Source organism: Scyliorhinus torazame, chromosome 4 (assembly GCF_047496885.1).
Source record: "Scyliorhinus torazame isolate Kashiwa2021f chromosome 4, sScyTor2.1, whole genome shotgun sequence".
NCBI lineage: Eukaryota > Metazoa > Chordata > Chondrichthyes > Carcharhiniformes > Scyliorhinidae > Scyliorhinus > Scyliorhinus torazame.
This window is the reverse complement of record NC_092710.1, coordinates 140,332,233-140,353,360: the sequence shown is the minus strand read 5'-3', so window position 1 is coordinate 140,353,360 and position 21,128 is coordinate 140,332,233. Positions and strand designations below refer to the sequence as shown.

Genomic DNA, 21,128 nt, shown 5'->3' with positions numbered 1-21,128 from the left:
TCAGTCCTTTTCACGCTAGGTGGCACTGCTTCACCTCCAAACCCCTGTTCTCAGCTCATCCCACGGTTTGCTGTTCTGGAAAATCTGTTCTCATTTATTCCTTTCAATTTATTTTGAAACTTCAATTATATAATTAATGAATCTGCAACAAGCTCATTATCACACTCCTCAAAAATGATCTATTTCAGTTCATTTTTCAGATATCTGCCTGGCTGGTAAAAGTTGATTGTATTTAATGCATTTATTTGGGACATGCCTGTCCTACCCTTGAGCTGCAGTCTTCATCTCCAACTCCATCGGCTCAGCCTTTTAGGTGCTTCCTGCTGACTGAGCCCGGCTGCATATTCCTGTTTGTGCTTCTTGCCTTTAGCGTTACACCCCCCTGGCCATCTGGCCCTTGACCCCTGACCCCTCTGCCCCACCTGCCTTGCCAGCTGCATTTACCATTCTCCTGTCTCCATCTTTCTTTTGGTTTCACCAAAAAGCAATGTGTTACTTAAAGTCTTACTGCGCTCCAACAAAACAAAGCTTTAACTTAGAGTTCTGTAAATACTGACATAAACAAGAGAGCCAGTTTCCAAGTTTGGTGTTGCAGGATGGGAGAATGAGGGTCAAGCTGTAGGGGTTGAGCATCAGGCTGGTGATTGTGGCGGTGTTGGTGGTGGTTAAGTTTAACATCTTGAGTTTAACATATTATATCAGGTATACCAAAGCATAGCCCAATAAAGAGAGGTTTGAGAATATGTAACCGTTACAAACCTGGCTCCTCCTAACAATTATAAGACCTTATGATGTAGGAGCAGAAGATGACCATTTGGCCCATTGAGTCTGTTCCACAAATCAATGAGGCCATGACTGATCAGATATGATAATCCTCAACTTCACTTTCCTGCTTTATCCCCATAACACTTGATTCCCCTTATTGATTAAAGATCTGTCTATCGCAACCTTGAATATACTTAATGACCTGACCTCTACTGCTCTCTGCAGTAAAGAATTCCACAGATTCTCTACCCTCAGAGAGAAGGAATTCCTCATGATCTCTGTCTTAAAGGGGCAACCCCATTGTAGTAGCTAGCCCCTTTAAAGGCGATCTTTTGAAGAGTCATGTGACCCGCTGGTCCAATCAGTAATTAGAGTACAAGATCATCCATAGGCTTTGGCTCGGTTAGATCCCAGAGACATGACTGGAAGCATTGAGTCTGCATCACCCTGTAAATAGATGTATAAATAAATGAAAGTTGATAGTTTGTTCATAACTCATGGAGCCAAGTTATTACACACTTACTCTTTGATAATGTCCTCTCGTCCTAGACTCTTCCTCAAGGGGAAAACATCTCTCAGCATCTGCCAAGCCCCTTGAGAATCCATTGTCTCAATAAAACTGCCCCTCATTCTTCAAAACTCCAATGAGTACAGGTCCAATCCTACTAAACCTCTCCTCATAAAAAAATCACCCCATAACAGAGATCAACCAATTATCTTGGTTTAGATGCTACATGAAATGGATCAATCAAGTCACTTTGCCCAAAGTGAGCCCTAAATTGGGCTAAAAGCAAATTAGTGCAGATGCTGGGATCTGAAACAAAAACAGAAAATACTGGGCAAGCTCAGCAGGTCTGACAGCACCTGTGGAGAGAGAAGGGAGCTAACATTTCGGGTCTGGATGACTCTTTATCAAAAGCTAGAGAGAACTGGAAATGGGATGAGATTGTGGAAGGATGGGGAGAAATGGAGCAGCAGGGCTGGATTGACTTTCTTTTGCCAAGTTGAAATTGTGCCCAAATTTATGTGTAAACTAAGTAACACAAAATCTTCTATCAATTATGCAATCAATGAGCGCAACTGATTTGTGAACAGGTACCATGGGGCATCTAGGTGATCAAGTGGGGCAGTATAAAAGGTGCAAAAAGTAATTTCCCTTCAGAGTAAGCAGCATTGTCCTGAACATCTCTCCAGTAATGAGCTTGCATTGCATTGTAGCGTAGGCCGCATTTTAACTTTTCCCTTTCTGCAGATGAATTAAAGTGCGACGAAAGCTGTCCACAAGAAGGCCTGGAATTTTGCAGAGGCGACTTTCCTCGATGAGGTCCTGCTCCCTCCTCTTCTCCATTTTTTTCCTCCCTGTTTCTCTCTGCGATTCCCTTTGGTTCCTTCCTCCCCACCCCTCCCTTTCCCCCTCTGCTCCTCTCCATTGCATGTGTTCTTGTCTGCCCTCCTCCATCCTCCCTCCCCCCTCTCTCCCTAGTCGCCGTTGACTTCGAACAGGTCTTGGAACAGGCTGATTAATAGACACCATGCTTTGTGGGAGCCCTCGTCTGGCTCTCGGATGGTGTACTTGATCTTCTCCAGGTGGAGAAATTCCAACAGGTCTGCCAACCAGTCCACCTCTGTGGCTGATCGCCAGCCGAGCAGGATTCTCTGGCAGGCGATTAAGGAAACAAAAGCAAGGGCATTGGTCCTCTTACCCATGTGAAGTTCTGGCTGGTCCAATACCCTGAAGACTGCCACTCTTGGGCACGGCTCCACCCTCACCCCCACAACCCTAGACATGGCCTTGAAGAAGTCTGTCCAGAATCCAGAAAGTCTGGGACAGGCCTAGAACATGTAGGCATGGTTGGCATGGCCTTCCTGGCACCTTTCGCATTTATCCTGCACCTCCGGGAAGAACCTGTTCATTTGTGTTCTGGTCAGGTGTGTTCTGTGCACTACTTTAAACTGCAAGAGGCTGAGCCTTGCATAGGAGGATGTGAAATTGGCCCTGCTCAGAGCTCTGCTCCAGAGTTCCCAACCCACTTTCATCCCTGGTTCGTCCTCCCATTTCCCATCCAGTGGTGTCCTTGCCCTTTCCATCAACCATCCATAGATGTCCCCACAGTTCCCCATTTCCTTACTGTCTGTTCTTATAGAAGTCCGTCGGGAACCCATCAGGTCACAGAGCCTTCCCAACTGCATGGAGTTGATACTCTACATGACCTCTTCTAGTCCTATTGGTGCTTCCAGCTCCCCTCTCCACCTATTGTCCCCCGCTATTGGCATGTCCAATCCATCGAGGAACCGTTTCATCCCTGAATCCCCATCGGGGGGGGGGGGTCTGAGGTTTACAGTCATAGAATCATAGAATTTACAGTGCAGAAGGAGGTAATTCAGCCTATCGAGTCTGCATCGGTCCTTGTAAAAGGCACCCCTACTTAAGTCCACACCTCCACCCTATCCCATAATCCAGTAACCCATCTAACCTTTTTGGACACTAAGGGCAATTTAGCACGGCCAATCCACCTAACTTGCACATCTTTGGACTGTGGGAGGAAACCGGAGCAACCGGAAGAAACCCACCCAGCCACGGGGAGAACGTGCAGACTCCACACAGACAGTGACCCAAGCCGGGAATCGAACCTGGGACCCTGGAGCTGTGAAGCAACAGTGTTAACCACTGTGCTACCGTGCCGCCACCGAACCAATGAGTCCCTGGTAGAAGGTCTCAAATGCTTGCTTGATCTTTTTGACCCAATGTCCTGTGTTATTGAAAATATGGAAAGATGTGTCATTTGAAACATGGAAGTCTGGCAATATCTGGTCTGAGAGAAACATGATAGGATACAGGGAAAGATCCCACAAAGGGTTAGCAGCAGCTGCCAGGGAAGGATTGTAAAATGCAGATAGTCTTGGTCAAGCAGGCTCAGCAAACAAGACAAACAGGATTTTGAATGAAGCCAAAGACAATGGCTCACATCTTCATTGAAAGTAACTAACTTAGTAAGGATATGGAAAAGAATGGATGAGATTCAGTTGAATTTGGTGATAATTCTAAGTGTGAAAATTTGCTAATACCAGGTAAATTAAAGAAAAGTCATGTCAAAATGTATACTTAGTTGGATTAAAAGGTTTAGATCAAAAGGTACTTTTTACAATCAAAGAAAATAACATCAAAAAACCTAATTGTTAGAAAGCAAATATAAACCTCGAGACCAGGGCAGGAACTATCAGATTCAGAACCAGAACGAGAACCAGAGCTCAGAGGGAGAGAGAGAGAAGCAGAGAAGGAACAAGCAGCTAGACTCAGATTACAATCAGCTCGGCCATGGGAAATGGACAGGGCATAGCAGCCGAGCTAAAATAGCTGATACATCTAAAGAAGACCAGACTTTAAAGAAGATTGATTGTCAAGTTGGGCCTGAAGTCCCTTCAACCAACCAGAAGGATCCAGAAGCAAGATCTTTTTACTTTTCTGTAAAGACAGTGATCGCATCTTTTAGAAAGAAGAAAAAATATATAATAATAAAATAACTTAAAAGTTTTAACCTGAAATAGTGGTTATTCCAAAGTCTACTTTACTTACTTAGCAATGCGGGACCCAGGATCGATGCTACTAAGTGGTAAGTAGATGAAATCTTCGGTGAAGGTATGGGTATACAGGGGGATAACTCGAAAATATAGTTTGATCTGAATAGCACCCACTGAAGCTTGCATCAGAGTCGGGGAGTGAGAATCCCTGATAACCATTTAGAATGTTGGCCCTTTTTGGTATAGGGGGACATCTAAGAATAGTGGTGAGTTTTCAAAAACACCTGATATACCCGGATTTTGTGTCCTTCCCAGTTACTCGCCTTGGTCTGTCTTGCCCACCTTAGGGTCCTCTGACGATCCTGGTATCGGTGTAGCTTCGCAATGACTGCCCTTGGTTGTTCCCTAGCCTATGGTTTCGGCCTGAGCGACCTGTGTGGGGGAGTTGGGGAAGCTGTCTATCCTGCCTAGGTTGCCCAGCATTTGGGCGACGTAGCCCGTTGGGTCCCTGCCCTCAATGCCTTCTGGCAGGCCCGCGATCCGAATGTTCTGGTGTCGGAACCTGTTTTCTTGGTTCTTGACTTTCCCTATTAAGTTCCCCTGGGCTGCCAGCATCCTTTTAATTCTGTCGCTCTGTTACGTTGGGGCTTACTCTAATTCGTGGATTGATTTTTCCTGTGCTTCCATCTTCTTCCCCAATCCATCGATCATTTTTTGCATGGTGACCATCGCCTCTGTCACTGCGGCAAGTTCCTTCATAAGGAATGTCCGTCTCCAGGTTGTGGTGGGGGAGGCTGATGCTCGGGTCATCGGCCTCCCTCTCTCTTGGGTGGCCGGAGTCCCCTCGACTCGTGGGTCCGCCGACTCGTCCGCCTGCTGCTCGTGGCCTTTTCCGCCACTTCTGCTGTCCTTTTGACCCCTCGAGCTCCCGTTCGCTGGCATGCTGGTTCTATTCTTTTCTTCTCTCTGTTGAGGTTAAGTTGCTTTTGAATTTTCAGCAAAATTCGCCTAAAAGTGCCTATTTGGTTCTGGTCTGGAGGATAGCCACCTGATGTGCGTCCACTCAGCACATCACCATCACCTGAAGTCTGATCACCTTATTTAAGGAAAGATGTAAGTACTCTGGAAGCTGTTCAGAGGTTTACTAGAATAATACCTGGATTGGGTGGGTTGTCTTATAAGGAAAAGTTAGACAAGCTAGGCTTGTGTCCACTGGATTTTAGAAGCATAAGAGGTGACTTGATTGAATCATGTAAGATCCTGAGAAGTCTTGATAGCGTGGATGTGGAGAGGATGTTTCTTGTGGAAGCATCCCGAACTCGCAGTCACTGTTTAAAAATAAGGGGCCACCCATTTAGAATGGAGATGAGGCTAAATGTTTTCATTCAGAGGGTCACTCCTGTGGTATTCTTTGTGTTGCTTATTTGGGATGGATTGTGTACTGGTCCAGAAAGACCACAGTATAGCTTTTACTTAAACAAAACTATGATTTTATTTACACTACTAAACTGGGTTCCGACACTTAGTCCTTTTAGAATACAGAATTGATCATAACATCTAACTACACTCACCTACTGCTAATCTCACTCACTTGCATAACTATAATCTAACCTTCTCACACTAACTGCTCTTATGACCTTCACTAGCTGTCTCCTGCATACACTCCTCCCCTAAGGTTTAGCATCACTGCTTTGTATAGTAGTATCTGCAGTTTCCTCTAGTGGCTATTCATGGAGCTCCATTAACCCTTATCATGCTGATAGTTATGATAATACCACAACTCCTGGAATGAATCGACCTTTCCACACCGTATTAAAACTTTAAAAAAGTTATGGTATATGGTCCAGCCTCTTAATCTCGGAGACAAGGCATTGGTAACAGAAGTTAATTCATATTTCCAGTGCTTTCTGTCATCAGCCGCAGTTGAACCAATCACAACAGTGACATTTGAGCAATGTCGCACCCCCCCCCGCCCCTTTCTGCAACAAAATGTACTTTCTGCAAAAAATGTTGACAGTTTTTAACCTTTTCATTTACAGCACAGTAAGCATTAACACAACGTCCAGTGAAGGTTGATGAGTGGTTGGTGTATTATTCCTCGTGTCTGAATAAAGCTTGTAGTCTTACAGTTGAATTATAGATGCTTTATTGTGTGAGTTTGTTCTCTCTCCAGTGCTTATACTATGTTACATCTGAGCTGCCTTTCTGTGTCCGGCTCACCAGCTGTCGTTCCTGTGAAGAGCGTCTCTGACTTCCTGTCTGTCTATATTTATACATCTCCCGTGCTCCCTCTAGTGATTGCTTAGTTGTAGTGCATTTACATTGACCCCTTGTATATATACAGATATGCAGATCACTACATCCCCCCTTTTTTCTTTTTATAACATTTCTGTACGTTGTTGAAGAAAATTGTACAAAACATGTAGATAAATGATGATATGTATAATTGTGATGATAGTGATGATTATACAGAGCCAATTAATATTTATGAGTCCTATCTTAATAAACAAATTTATGAGTCCAACTTTATGAATTTATTCGGTTGAGGTTTCTTTTCTTCTGTTGTTGACGTGGTGATGTTGATTTTGTAATGTCTTTGTGAATGGCGTCAGTGTTCTTGTGTTTAAGTAACCAACAAGTCATCACGAGGTGTTTGAATGGTCGAACCACTGATGTTGACTGACGTGGACCTTTTTCTGTGCTTGTGGTATCGATTTAGTGTGTCATCTGCCTTGAAAGCTGATGTGCATGTTTGTTCTGGAGCAAATGTGAATTTGTGAGATTCATTGTCATGCCGTGGTATGTTTGTACCCTTGTCATTGTTTTGGAGTGTGCTGTTGCATTGTCCTTCATGTGCAGAGTTGTACCATGTTGTACAGGTCATTGTTTCATTGTCGTTTCTGTCGTATCTGTATTTGTTGTTTTCGTTGTCGTTCTTGTTGTTGTTTTTATCGTGCTTGTTGTTTCTGTTTCTGTTGTTTTCATTGTTGTTCTTGGTGTTTTTGTCGTGCTTGTTGTTGCTGTGGTCTGGTCTGAGTCTTCTGACGTCATGACACTCGTGAAGTAAAGCGTAGGAATCAATTGCGCATGCGCAAATCGATTTTCCTTTACTGAGTGCTCTTTTTGTTCAACTGCGCACGTGCGGCTTGCGCATCTGCAGATCCATCTTCGAACGGTGTTCGTTCTTTTTCTGACTGCGCATGCGCAACTAAAATGCCTTTCTTCGAGTCAGGGGGTGGCGTTCGTGAGCATAGCAGCCGCAGCAAAGAGGCTCCCACAGGTTCACAAAAACGGGGCTTTTTCGGGGGGTTCCCGGCGGGGTTTCGTTAAAAAAAGATTAAAGTCCCGCAAAATCGGGAGCAGGAGAACTGGGCCCTCTGGAGCGGAGCGATCTGGCAGCACCCCCCCCCCCCAACGCACAGCAGCAGAGCGCAGGGCTTGACAAGCGGCGGCCCATACCGAAACGGGGGCTGAACCTGCAGGAAGGAAGGAATGGAGGAGCGACTGACGACCCTCCCCCACACCCTCAGCAGGAGAATGCAGGGTGCGATGAGTGGCGGCCCGAACCGGGCAGCGGGGACCACAGCGTGGACCGCAGCGGGAACTCCCGCCTCCCGCCCGCACCGCCCCCCCCCCCCGCCCCCCCCCCCCCCCCCCCCCCCCCCCCCCCGCTGGCGACCACCATGTGGCAGGAACAAAGTGGGACTCCCGACCAGAAGCCTCTCTCTCTCTCTTGACCTTGGGTGAGTGAGGGAAAAGGAAGGAAAAAAGAACTTTTGCAAAAACAAAACTTTGAAAAGAAAACTTTGAAAGGGAGGGGTGTGGTGATGTGCATCACTGTGGGTACAAGGGGGTTAATGTAAATACATGTAGGCTAGCTAAACACTAGAGGGAACACCAGAAACATCACACACACACACTCAACCAATCAATCAGTTAGATAGGACACGACCAATGGACATTCACGATACACAAAGAGGTGACACCACCACAGGAGGGCATTACACCAAACCATATATAAAGGACACCACACACATGATCTGCCTCTTTCCAGTGGAGACAGTCAGTGAGTACAGGCACAGGGTTGATTCAATATCACTCCCACCACGTGGATTGCAACAACTGGTCAGTCAGTCTGGGTAGCTATAGTAGGATTAGCAGTTGTGTCAAACCCGAGTAATAGAAGAGTAAATAGTTTAATAAACGTGTTGAAGTTATCTCCACGTCGGAACCTTCCATTGTCAAATGCACCACAAGGAAGCTGCTTATGCTACACCTACAACATAACAAATCAAGGGGGGGGGAATTTCTTTTTTCACATGTTTTTTCTACCCCTAAACAAATTCTCCTGAAAATAATTTTATAAAAGAGGAAAAATAAAGTGGGAAAGGAGAGAAGGGAGGGGAAAAGAAAAGGGAAGAAACAAAAAAAAAAGGGGGGGGGAAAGAAAGGGGGGGGGGGCAAAAGAAAAAAAAAAGAAAGGGAAGTGGTGGAAAGAAAATGCCAGAAGGGAGCTAAAGCAGAGGGGGAAGGGGCACCAAAGGCAGACGGGGCAATGGGCGAGCCAGTTCAGATGAGCTAATCAGCGCACGAAGCGGCAGAACGGAAGTATTGCCGCATCAAAAAGAACTGGGCAGACAGGTGCCTTCTCCCCCTGGGAACTGTAACTGGAAGGCAGCCTTTGCCGAAGCGCTGAGGGAACATCAGCAGGTAAACAAGGCAGAGACTAGGGCAGATATAGAGGCCGCAGTACAGACAGCAATGGCCAAGGGCCTGACAGAGGTGCAGCAGACCCTGGGCAGAGCAGAGGAGAAACTGGAAGCCCAAGAGGCGACCATTAAGGAGCTGGAGAAAGCAGCGACTGACGTGAGCGACCGGATCACGGCCCTGGAGAGGGAGGTGGCGAGACTGGGCACAACACAGGGGAGCCTGAAGGGCAGAGTGCACGACCAGGAAAACCGCACGAGAAGGCAAAATGTCAGGATAGTGGGCCTATCAGAGGGGATCGAGGGTAGAAAGCCCACGACATACGTGACCGAGATGCTGCGCAACTTAGTGGGGAGAAAAACCTTTCCCAACCCACCAGAAATGGACAGAGCACACCGGTCGCTGCGCCCGAAGCCCAAGGCAGGGGACCACCCGAGAGCAGTTGTAGCTAAACTGCACCGGTACCAAGACAGGGAAACAATCCTGCGCTGGGCCAGGAAAAACAGAACCTGAAAATGGGAAGGACACTCCATTAGAATTTATGAGGACATTGGGGCAGACCGAGCCAGGAGACGGGCTGAGTTTAATAGATAGAAAGCAGCTCTTCACAAGAACGAAGTGCGTTTTGGTATGCTGTACCCAGCGAAAATCTGGGTTACATACCAAGAAAGAGAATACTTCTTCACAGTCCCTGCCAAGTTTGCCGAGGAACACGGGCTGGAAAACCAACAGCGAGGGTAGAAATAAGGGGCCCCTGGCAAGGGGCAACAACACGCCGACGGGGGGGGAGGGGAGGGGTGAGGCAACGGCAGGCCCCCTCACCCCCACCCATACCACGGTGAGCGCATCCTGAACAAAGAGCAAACCACTGCCCGAGGGTCCGCATCAGGTGGGAGACCAGGCCCCAGCACGAGGGAACGAGACTCGCGGAGAAGGGGAGTAAGCAAGAGGAGTGCAGGGTAGGATGGGGGAGAGCTGGCAGAAACACGCAGAGGCCGGGCAAGGGAGAAGCAACACAGTAACTCCCGAGAGGGGGGCCACCACACCAGCAGGAAAGCTAGCGCCGGGGGCATGCAGCAAAGCAGGGCGGCAGCGCGCCCCCAACAGGGGGGAAGGCGCCAGGCAGGGGGTGGGAGGGACCACTCAACAGAGGCGGGAGAGCAAACAGGGATAGGAACAGGCTAAAGACGGGCAAAGGAGGGATATACGGGAGAGGGGGGGAAAGGAGAGACCGGAGGGGGAGGCACAGGGAGGGAGAGACCAGGGGCGGGGGACACAGGGAAGGAGGGACAAACAAGGCTAGAAAAGGAATAGCAATAGGGCTACAAAGTGCCACAACCAAGGGCTCGAAACAAGGAATCGCTGCAAGCACCCACCCAGTACAGTCTAAGGGGGGAAGGGAGACCCCAGAGTGCAGGGGACTACCCGCATGGCAGATGCACAGTGGGCGGCCATGTCGGGTGCCCCTTGGACAAAGGGAAACCCCAGAGCGCAGGGACCCGACTGCATGGCGAGAACAGTGACAGCGGCCATCCTGGACGGCCCCCTAACAAAGGGAAACCCCGGAGGGGCGCGTCCACCAGGTAAGTATGATTAATCCCACAGGAGCAAGGGGGCAGAAGCCCCCACGAGGATAGTCACCTGGAACGTAAGGGGACTCAATGGCCCAGTGAAGAGATCCAGAGTCCTCACCCACCTAAGAAATATGAGGGCTGACATAGTCTTCCTCCAAGAGACACACCTGAGAGAGCAGGACCGACTGCGGGTAAGAAAGGGCTGGGTGGGGCAAACCTACCATTCCTGCTATGGAACAAGGGCCAGGGGGGTGGTAATACTGATCGGCAAGAGGACGATGTTTAGGGCGACAAAGACGGTTAAGGACCCAGGGGGACAGTACGTCATGGTCAGCGGGGCCCTGGATGGGGCACCGGTAGTACTAGTTAACGCGTACGCACCCAACTGGGACGACACGAGCTTCATCAAGAAGATCATGGCAGAAATCCCTGACATAGCGACGCACCGACTAATCATGGGCGGGGGGGGGCTTCAACTGTGTACAGGATCCAAAGACAGACAGATCAAACCCCAAAACGGGGAAAACCTCAAGCATGGCAAGGGAACTCGGTCACTTTATGGAACAGATGGGAGCGGTGGACCCCTGGAGGTTCGCCCACCCAGGGGAGAAGGAATTCTCCTTCTTCTCCCCAGTACACAACGTATGCACCAGAATTGACTTCTTTGTGGTGGGGAAAACTATGCTTCCGGGGATAGACAAAGTGGAATACTCCCCAATTGTGATATCAGACCTCGCTCCACATTACATGGATGAGACTGGAGTCGGGCAGGGCCCAACGCCCCACATGGAGGTTGGGCATTGCCCTACCAGCTGACAAGGCCTTCAACGAAAGGATATTGCAGGCCATAGCAGAGTACACAGAGAACAGCCAGAACGGGGAGGTCTCACCCTCCACGTTCTGGGAAGCACTCAAGGCCGTACTAAGAGGGGAAATCATCGCTTTCAAAGTGCGAAGAGATAGGGAGGAAAGGGCGGCTAGGCAGCAGCTGGTCGACTCCATACTGGAGGTAGACCGTAAATACTCCGAGGCCCTGACCGTAGAGCTCCTGGCGGAGAGGAACGAGCTACAAAGGAACTTTGATCTGCTCTCCACCAGGAAAGCAGTGCACCAACTCCGCCAGGCACGTGGGACCCTATACGAACACGGAGAAAAAGCCAGCCGCCTGTTGGCACACCAGCTGAGAAAGCAGGCAGCCACCAGAGAAATTGCACAAACCAGGGATACCAGAGGCACGTTAGAAACAGAACCAGAAAAGATCAACAAAACCTTCAAGGCCTTCCACTAAGGGCTGTACACCTCAGAGCCCCCAATGGGGGAGCCCGGGATGAAACAGTTCCTTGATGGACTGGACATTCCAGTCATGGGGAGGGCAGAAAACAGGGCTTGGAAGCACCAGTAGCACTGGGAGAGATCATGGACAGCATTAGCTCCATGCAGGCGGGGAAGGCACCGGGACCTGACGGGTTCCCGGCGGACTTCTACAAAGAATTTGCAACAGCACTGACCCCGCACCTGCGGGAGATGTTCACAGACTCGCTAGCTAGGGGCACACTGCCACCCACGCTAGCACAGGCCTCAATCTCGCTGATACCGAAGAAAGATAAAGACCCAACGGAATGTGGGTCATACAGACCCATCTCACTGCTGAACACAGATGCCAAAATACTGGCCAAAATCATAGACAAAAGGTTAGAAGACTGTGTACCTGAGGTGGTCGCAGGGGACCAGACGGGCTTTGTCAAAGGTAGACAGCTTACCTCGAACATCAGACGCCTGCTGAACGTGATAATGACCCCCTCCGGGGAGAGAACACCAGAGCTGATAGTCTCCCTAGACGCAGAAAAGGCCTTCGACAGAGTCGAATGGAAATACCTCATAGAGGTACTGGAGCGGTTCAGGCTTGGAACAGGTTTCACCTCCTGGGTAAAGCTCCTATACAACGTTCCCATGGCGAGCGTACGGACAACAATACCAACAATACCAACTCCCGATACTTCCAGCTGCACAGGGGCACCAGACAAGGATGCCAACTGTCCCCGCTGCTGTTCGCTCTAGCGATCGAACCACTAGCAATTGCGCTCAGAGCAGCAAAAAGCTGGAGGGGGATCCGAAGGGGAGGCAGAGAGCACAGAGTCTCACTCTATGCAGATGACCTGCTCCTCTACATTTTGGACCCATAAAGCAGCATGGACGGAATCATCGCACTCCTGAAAGAGTTTGGCGCCTTCTCGGGCTACAAACTCAACATGAGCAAAAGCGAGATCTTCCCAGTACACCCACAAGTAGGGAGGGCAGCACTAACGGGACTGCCGTTTAAACAAGCCCGACACAAATTCCGCTACCTGGGGATTCAAATAGCCCATGACTGGAAAGGGATCCACAAATGGAACCTCACCAGTCTGACGTAGGAAGTAAAAAAGGACCTGAAAAGATGGAACACACTCCCACTCCCACTCCCATGCCGACCATGCTGCCCGACTAAACTACAATCTTCTTCACTTCCTGGGTCCGTTTCCCTCTATTCCCATCCTATTCATGTATTTGTCAAGATGCCCCTTAAATGTCACTATTGTCCCTGCTTCCACCACCTCCTCCGGCAGCGAGTTCCAGGCACCCACTACCCTCTGTGTAAAAAACTTGCCTTGTACATCTCCTCTAAACCTTGACCCTCGCACCTTAAACCTATGCCCCCTAGTAATTGACCCCTCTACCCTGGGGAAAAGACTCTGACTATCCACTCTGTCTATGCCCCTCATAATTCTGTAGACCTCTATCAGGTCACCCCTCAACCTCTGTTGTTCCAGTGAGAACAAACCGAGTTTATTCAACCGCTCTTCATAGCTAATGCCTTCCATACCAGGCAACATTCTGGTAAGTCTCTTCTGCACCCTCTCTAAAGCCTCCACATCCTTCTGGTAGTGTGGCAATCAGAATTGAACACTATACTCCAAGTGTGGTCTAACTAAGATTCTATATAGCTGCAACATGACTTGCCAATTCTTATACTCAATGCCCCGGCCAATGAAGGCAAGCATGCCGTATGCCTTCTTGACTACCTTCTCCACCTGCGTTGCCCCTTTCAGTGACCTGTGGATGTTTACACCTAGATCTCTCTGACTTTCAATAATCTTGAGGATTCTACCATTCACTATGTATTCCCTACCTGCATTAGACCTTCCAAAATGCATTACCTCACATTTGTCCAGATTAAACTCCATCTGCCATCTCTCCGCCCAAGTCTCCAAACAATCTAAATCCTGCTGTATCCTCTGACATTCCTCATCGCTATCCGCAATTCCACCAACCTTTGTGTCATCTGCAAACTTACTAATCAGACCAGTTACATTTTCCTCCAAATCATTTATATATACTACGAACAGCGAAGGTCCCAGCACTGATCCCTGCGGAACACCACGAGTCACAGCCCTCCAATTAGAAAAGCACCCTTCCATTGCTACTCTCTGCCTTCTATGACCTAGCCAGTTCTGTATCCACCTCGCCAGCTCACCTCTGATCCCGTGTGACTTCACCTTTTGTACCAGTCTACCATGAGGGAGCTTGTCAAAGGCCTTACTGAAGTCCATATAGACAACATCCACTGCCCTACCTGCATCAATCATTTTTGTGACCTCTTCGAAAAACTATCAAGTTAGTGAGACACGACCTCCCCTTCACAAAACCATGCTGCCTCTCACTAATACGTCCATTTGCTTCCAAATGGGAGTAGATCCTGTCTCGAAGAATGCTCTCCAGTAATTTCCTGACCACTGACGTAAGGCTCACCGGCCTGTAGTTCCCTGGATTATCCTTGCTACCCTTCATAAACAAAGGAACAACATTGGCTATTCTCCAGTCCTCCAGGACATCACCTGAAGACAGTGAGGATCCAAAGATTTCTGTCAAGGCCTCAGCAATTTCCTCTCTAGCCTCCTTCAGTATTCTGGGGTAGATCCCATCAGGCCCTGGGGACTTATCTACCTTAATATTTTTCAAGACGCCCAACACCTCGTCTTTTTGGATCTCAATGTGACCCAGGCTATTTACACACCCTTCTCAGACTCAACATCCACCAATTCCTTCTCTTTGGTGAATACTGATGCAAAGTATTCATTTAGTACCTCGCCCATTTCCTCTGGCTCCACACATAGATTCCCTTGCCTATCCTTCAGTGGGCCAACCCTTTCCCTGGCTACCCTCTTGCTTTTTATGTACATGTAAAAAGCCTTAGGATTTTCCTTAACCCTATTTGCCAATTACTTTTCATGACCCCCTTCTAGCCCTCCTGACTCCTTGCTTAAGTTCCTTCCTACTTTCCTTATATTCCACACAGGCTTCGTCTGTTCCCAGCCTTCTAGCCCTGACAAATGCCTCCTTTTTCTTTTTGACGAGGCCTATCTCTCATTATCCAGGGTTCCTGAAATTTGCCGTATTTATCCTTCTTCCGCACAGGAACATGTCGGTCGTGAATTCCGTTCAACTGACACTTGAAAGCCTCCCACATGTCAGATGTTGATTTACCCTCAAACATCCGCTCCCAATCTAGGTTCTTCATTTCCTGCCTAATATTGTTATAATTAGTCCTCCCCCAATTTAGCACATTCACCCTAGGACCACTCTTATCCTTGTCCACCAGCACTTTAAAACTTACTGAATTGTGGTCACTGTTCCCGAAATGCTCCCTTACTGAAACTTCTACTACCTGGCCGGGCTCATTCCCTAATACCAGGTCCAGTACAGCCCCTTCCCTAGTTGGACTGTCTACATATTGTTTTAAGAAGCCCTACTGGATGCTCCTTATAAACTCTGCCCCGTCTAGGCCCCTGGCACTAAGTGAGTCCCAGTCAATACTGGGGAAGTTGAAGTCTCTCATCACAACAACCCTGTTGTTTTTACTCTTTTCCAAAATCTGCCTACCTATCTGCTCCTCTATCTTCCGCTGGCAGTTAGGAGGCCTGTTGTAAACCTGCAATTGTGACAGCAGGCAGCATAGTGGCCAAGGTTGCCACAGCGTAGGCACTGTCGCGATTTTGCAGGGCATTGTCGCTTTAAGTGGGCGGAGCCACAGTTGCCGCACGTCATGACGTCAGTGCATTCATTGCACCACCGCGCATGCGCGGTACGGTCTTGCGTGGTGTGGACCTGCGCATCGCGTTCCTCCACGTCACCGTCCCCTCGTTTGGCGCATACAAGCGTGGGAGGCACCTTCCCGTGTATATAAACTAGCCTCATGTACATAGTTATGCAAATACTGCACACACATGGTCAGATACACTCATTACACGTTATTTATTCTCACATAGGCAGATGTTCTTTGTAAAAAAAGGGGGATGTCATAATATACATCAGTACATTATGGTGCGATCACATACACACACTGATGGACATGCAGTAGGACCAACCAGCATACATAACACCACAGCCAATCACCAGTGAGAGCACAAGCACTATAAAAACAGGGGACAGGAGAGGTCCCGCTCATTCTAGCAGCAGCCAGCTCAGAGCACAGAGCTCGCAGCCTGCATCACAGAGATTCACCATGTGCTGAGTGCCTCACCATAGCTAGTGATAGGAAAGGGTCCACAGTTAAGCTGGTATTGCTTATACCCATGTTTACAGTATGTTAGCATAGTTGAACAGTTAATAAAATAGAGTTACACCACTTCCAGCATTGTTAGCTTGTTTGCGAACCAGAACACCCAACACGACAGAGATATCCTGGACCCTGGCACCAGGGAGGCAACATATCATCCTGGAGTCTCTTTCACGTCCACAGAAGCACCTATCTGTGCCCCTGACTATAGAGTCTGCTATTACTATTGCTCTCTGCGCTTTGACCCTCCCTGCTGAACATCAGAGCCAGCCGTGGTGCCACTGTTCTGGCTGCTGCCCCTGATAGGCTATCCCCCCCGACAGTATCCAAAGGGGTATACCTGTTCGAGAGGGGGACAACCACAGGGGATTCCTGCACTGACTGCCTGACGCTTCTGGTGGTCACCCATTTCTCTGCCAGCACCTTGGGTGTGACCACATTTATATAACTGCTATCTATGACGCTTTCCACCACCTGCATGCTCCTAAGTGCATCCAACTGCCGCTCCAACCAAACCATGCAGTCTGTGAGGAGCTCCAGTTGGGTGCGCTTTCTGCAGATGAAGCCATCCGGGACGCTGGAAGCCTCCCGGACCTGCCACATCTCACAGGCAGAGCACTGCACCCCTCTAATTGATATTGCGTCAATTAATTAGTAAATTAAATTAAAAAGTTTTTTAAAAAGTTACTGTTAACTATATGTTTCCTAGCACTGGATTTCTACTATAAATGTGAAATCTAAATACAGTACTCTCCGATCTCTGGCTTAGATACCCCTCTAAATTATAATTAAGTAATTATGTTTAATTAATTTAACAATGCTTAATTTTTTTTATTTAGAGTAGAACGTACTGCCCAGGTACCTCTTCCTACTTAGATCCATTCCGATCTACATCCCCAAGGCCTTTTTCAAAGTGCTGGACAAACAAATCATTGGCGTTCGTATGGGGGGGGGGGGGGGAATGCTAGGATCTCAAAGAAGGTCCTAGAAAAAACAAAATCCAGAGGAGGGCTAGCCTTCCCAACCTACAATTCTACCACTGGGCGGTGACGGCGTAGCGAATAAGGGGATGGATCAAGGAGCCAGAAGCCGAGTGGGTGCGTGCAGAAGAGGCCTCCTGCATGGGGACCTCCCTCCGGGCCCTCGCCATGGCAGCATTCCCATCCCCACCCAAAAAACACTCCAGCAGCCCGGTGGTGATAGCCACCCTCCAATCCTGGAACCAACTACGGCAGCAATTTGGCCTGACCAAAATGTCGGACAAAGCTCCCATCTGCAACAACCATAGGTTCACACCAGCACTGCCTGACGCCACCTTCAAAAGGTGGGGGCAGGACGGAGGGACACTGACAGTCAGGGACCTATACATGAACGGCAGGATCGCAACACTGGATGAACTGACAGAGAAATTCCAGCTAGCCAGGGGGAACGAGCTAAGGTAACTACAGCTCCAAAACGTCCTACGAAAGGAGACAAGGACGTACCCACAACCGCCACGACAGACATTACTAGAAGAATTACTGGACGCAAGCATCCTAGATAAAGGAAACTGTAGTGAGATGTATGACCAACTGATAGAAAGGGCTGACACCGTACTGGACGCAACAAGAAATAAATGGGAGGAGGATCTGGGGATTGAGATAGGGTGGGGACTCTGGAGCGAAGCACTGCATAGGGTCAACTCCACCTCCACGTGCGCAAGGCTCAGTCTGACGCAGCTAAAAGTGGGACATAAAGCCACACTTAACAAGAACCCTTATGAGTAGGTTCTTCCTGGAGGTGGAGGATAGGTGCCAAGGAGGCCCGGCCAACCACGCCCACATGTTCTGGTCTTGCCCCAGACTTGCTGGGTACTGGACAGCCTTCTTCGAGGCAATGTCCAAAGTGGTGGGGATGAGGGTGGAGCCTTGCCCGAAAGTGGCGGTCTTAGGGGTTTCAGACCAGCCAGATCTATTCCTGGGGAGGAGGGCGGACGCCCTTGCTTTTGCCTCCCTGATCGCCCGCCGTAGAAACCTGTTCGGCTGGCGGTCAGCAGCACCACCCAAAGCTGCAGACTGGCTGTCCGACCTCTCGGAATCTCTCCAAATGGAGAAAATCAAATTCGCCATCCGAGGGTCAGGCGACGGCTTCCACAGAACATGGGAGCCATTCACCCAATTGTTCCGGGACCTGTTTGTGGCCAACGAACAAGCAGAAGAATAGCCAGGTAGCCAAGAATCAGGGGAAAGTAGCCAAAGCATGAGAGGGAGAGATAGACCAGGAGTGGGGTGGGGGGAGGGGTGGGGGAAGGGGGGGACAGCTAAACCTAAGAGGAAAGAAAGGCGAACCACAGGAGGGGGGGAGGCGGGGCGGAGAGGGTAGAATCAGGGAACAAGAGAGGAGAACCAGGGAGGTGGGGGAGAGGCAGGGAAATGAGAGCCGGAAGGAAGGCACGGGATACAATACCGAATTTGGCATCTCCAGGAGCAGGGAACGAGGAGAATAAAGACGAAAGACCGGAGGAACGGCAGAAGCGGAGGTGAGTGCGAGATGGCAGCGAGATCCGTCCGGGAGAAGCAAGCGACAACACCAACACCAAACCCATTCGAGTATTGCCCATTGTAATTGTTTCTCCAGCACCCAAATGTATATTTACCTCCCCAGTCTCCACCCCTCCTCCCTCCCCCCCACAAACAATCGCCTACTTATGTGTTGTAAATTATTTTGCCAGGTGTACAGAGTTGCTGCTGTTGAACTGGGGCACAAGACACTGCCAGTTATTCTATTTTATTTTATTTATTTTTAATTATTTTTTATTTTATTTTCTTTGGTATGTTTGGGTGTGCCCTTCTCTTCAATATATGTATATATATGTTTCTTATCCTGTGTACATAACGGTAAATATACTTTGTTCAAAAACATTTAATTAAAAAAAAATGCCTTTCTTCGATTGCGCATGGTCTTCGCGCAAAACAACTGATTTCAACTGTGCATGCGCGGCTACGGTTTCCTGTGCATGCGCAGAAGCAGATTTGCATCTTTTTTCCCCGGGCAGTTTAAAATGTGCTCAAATGCCATTTTAACTGCTTTAGACCCGTGGAGAAAGAACTTTTTCGGTGTTCTTTCTCGGTAAAGACTTAATGTTATTTTTTCTTGTGATCTGCACTTTTCAATCGCGATTTCCAGCGTTAAATCTTTCTGTTCTGATAATGATTGTTTGAGTTTAGCATCACACATTCCCTTTGGTCTCCAAGCATTGAATGTCTTAAAGCAGCATTTTACTGGTGTTACAGTGATCTTCAAATTTTTTGAGTATTACTTCTAATTTGGTGTTGTCTTCACCTTTCAAGTATTTAAAGCTGTTATAGATTTCTCTAGCTTCATGACCTGCTAGGAGCAGTGCTATTTTCATTTCTTCAGAGGCTGTGCTCAAATCATTAGCTATGATATATATTTCGAACATTTGTTTAAAACTTTTCCATCTATGACTTAAATTACCGGTTGTTTTCAGCTGCGGTGGAGTTCCAACGAGTTTCATTGAATCAGCGAAGTCTCCCCACGTCAAATGTCCGGTATGAGTTTTCTTGTCATTTCTAACTTTCTGTGTCTGCATCTTGTGTAATCTTCTGGTAAGCGTTCTGAAGTCGCCTGGTACCATGTATTATTCCTCATGTCTGAATAAAGCTTGGAGTCTTACAGTTGAAGTAGATGCTTTATTGTGTGAGTTTGTTCTCTCTCCAGCACTTAGACTATGTTACATCTGAGCTGCCTTTCTGTGTCCTGCTCACCAGCTGCCGTTCCTGTGAAGAGTGTCTCTGACTTCCTGTCTGTCTATATTTATACATCTCCCGTGCTCCCTCTAGTGATTACTTAGTTGTATTGCATTTACATTGACCCCTTGTATATATACAGATATGCAGATCACTACAGTTGGGAGATCCCAAATCTTTATTTATTTCTACCACTAAAATGGTTGCATATCCTGTAGAGCTGCAGCTGTTATGTCATCTAGGGACTCTGCTTTGCCAAGTCCACTCTGTGATAAAATGTCCATTTAATATTATATCAGCATGATGTGTGACTTGGAGAGGAACTTGGAGGTGATTGAGTTCCCATGCACTTATTGACTTTCTGAGTTGTTTAACTCAATTGGCTGGATAGCTGGTTTGTGATGCAGAGTGCGGCCAGGTCCCCTACTGGCCGAGGTTATTCATGAAGGCCCCACCTCCTCAACCTTCCCCCTCACCTGAGGTGTGGTGATCCTCAGGTTAAATCACCATCAGTCACCTCTCCCCTCCTCAAAGGGGAAAGCAACCGATGGTCGTCTGGGACTATGGCGACTTTACCTACTTACTAGGCTGTTTAGGAAGTGCTGCTGAAGAAGCCTTGGGGATTTACTACAGTGCAGTCTCTGAGTCATAGGCACTGCAGCTACTGTACACTGGTGGCAAGAGAGCACACCAAGACCAAAGTGCCCAATGTGCTAGTTCACGAGTTGCTGTTTTCTGATGATGTTGTGATGTTGAAGTTCACATGCAACAGCTTGTAAATCGGGTTCTCCTGGGCCTGCAAAGATTTTAGACAGACAATCAGCATGGGAAAACCCAAGTTATGGGCTAGGATGTAGAGACTCCACCTTCCGTCAACATTGAAAACCTCATGCTGGAGGTCATCAACAGTTTCACATACCTCAGATCAACAATCACCAGTAACCTGCCCCTCGATGCTGAAATCAGCACCAGGATTCCAAAAGCTGCAGCTGTCATGTCAAAGTTGAGAAGTGGAGCGTGGACCAAGAGCAAACTAACAGAGAATACAAAGCTCTGTGTGCACCAGGCTTGTGTTCTCAGCATTGTCCTTTACAGTAATGAGATATGGACAACCTATGGACAAGCCAAGCAGAGCGACTGAACAGTTTCCATCTCTGCTGCCTCAGATGAATAGTGAGCACCTCCTGGCAGGGCAGAGTGCCGAATATGGAAGTACACTAG

General features: G+C 48.3%; 1 long non-coding RNA gene across 1 annotated transcript in view; it reads left to right on the top strand.

The window, feature by feature from the left end:
- The window catches only part of LOC140411649 (uncharacterized), a 94,919-nt gene extending 75,130 nt beyond the window's left edge, over positions 1-19,789 (top strand). Inside the window, exon 3 of the long non-coding RNA XR_011940927.1 lies at positions 19,649-19,789. This is a non-coding gene — a long non-coding RNA (uncharacterized lncRNA). The remainder of the gene's footprint in view (positions 1-19,648) is intronic.
- The last annotated feature ends 1,339 nt before the right edge of the window (positions 19,790-21,128 follow it).